Raw genomic sequence first — 1,836 nt, 5'->3', positions numbered from 1 at the left:
TTCTACAATCTCATCTTCTATTTCCTCCCCAGAGGCAGTGGTTACTACTATGACAGATTTCCTAGAGGTTGCTTTTTCTGCTTCCAGTTTCTCACAGGTTTCTGAAATGAAATCACACCCTAATGCCTTAGGCAAAAGTTAAGGGAAAACTCAGGCAAATTATCTTCCAAGCTTTTACACCACTTCTTGTTCATATCACAGATAAGATCGGGGAAGAGAACTGGCAAATAAACAGTAGTTCAGGCAGTGGTTTTTTTTTCCCCGTAACAACCTTTAAATCCCAAACAAGCTGAGTGTATCACTTGCGTGAGCTGTCGTATCAACAGGTGAGGAGAAAAGGCTTCCATTCATCACCAGGCAAGGGCAGCAGAAGTGATGGCTACGAAAGCTCCTTCTCAAATCCACCATGAGGGAAACCATCGCTTGTCTGCCTGTGCACTCTCTCCATTTACAGCTCCAGCCATTGCTGTGGTTGCCATGGGTCTCCACATGCTGGCTGCCACAGGAGCTCAGGTGTACCGGGGGTACACAGCCACTAGTGTCCTACCACATGTTGCCCCAGCAGGGCTGGTGGCAGCTGGGAAGGTCTGGGCAGGGACAGCCTTACCCAGAACAAGGGTCACAGCATCCGCTGCACATTATCCCTAAGGAACTGACCTGTCTGAAGCAGTCAGCGAAGGGGGGAGTTTCCTAAAGGGACTCATACAAAGAAAAAAATCAATTTATTTATTTTAGCCTGAGATCGTGATTTCTACACTACATTAGACAAACACCACGAGCCACCCAGGTGACCCGGGCACTGTTGAGGCATAAAGGCCAATGAAAACAAATGAAGCAAGAAGACACCGCTCTTTGCTTGATAAGTGGCACACTTACCTGTCTCCTCCTGCTGAGCGCACACAGGAGCCTCCTTATTCTGGCAGGTGGGAAGAGATACCTGGGGTTCATTAGCTAGAGATAAATGACAATGCTTTCTCAGGTACTGCATACTTCAAGAAGAAAAAGGTCATGCTCTTGTAGATCCAGGAGCTAACACAGCTTGAATTTAGTTTCATTAAACACCACCAGAATCACAGGCTCCCATATATTCCTCTTCCCAAACCATATGTTGAATGTGGCTACAGAAACACCCTCTGAGCTCAAAAAAAGCCTCAGGCACAATGTCAAAAAAAACCAAACCAGCACAGAGCCGTGTGGCACAAACCGCTGTGAGCGGGTCCTCCCACCCACTACAGCACCATCCTCCTACAAAAACGGTGCGGTCCACCATGAGATGTGCGAAGAACATCCCTCCTCTGGAGGGGAGCGCCCTTAGGAACCGGGCACCTCTCACCACGCAGTCTGACCCCGCACCACCCTGCTGCCGGCTCCTTCAGAATAAGGAACACAGCTAAATTAGAAAACAAAAGATTTTGGATTGTTTTTCTAGTCCGGGCCCTCAATCTTCACCTGTGCACCCTCGTTTGCACAAATGAGCGATGTGCAGGGAGAGGTGAGCGGGTTGTGTGTGATGAGCAAACCGCTGACCCGCAGGGAGAGCGCAGGCGATGTCCGCTGGAGCCCTAACCAAAACTTGCCCACAAAGTTGGTTCGGTCGGTTTTTACGCACGGCTGGGAGCTGGCTGAAGGGCTGCGCTTTATGAGTTAAACTAATTTGGTGGTTTAAAAAACAAAACAAGAAAACAACAAAAAGACCCAAGAAAACAACAACAAAACCCCCCAAAACCAAACAAGAAGTCATGAGGGAGAGTGCTGGGAATGGAAAGCGAAAGAGCGGAGCTCACGGCCGGCCCGGCCCACCCAGGCGCTGGACGAGCAGACGGCTCGGTCAGGTCA

Source organism: Charadrius vociferus, unplaced genomic scaffold, assembly GCF_000708025.1.
Source record: "Charadrius vociferus isolate BGI_N301 unplaced genomic scaffold, ASM70802v2 scaffold385, whole genome shotgun sequence".
Taxonomy (NCBI): Eukaryota; Metazoa; Chordata; class Aves; order Charadriiformes; family Charadriidae; genus Charadrius; species Charadrius vociferus.
Note: the sequence above shows the minus strand (reverse complement) of the source record.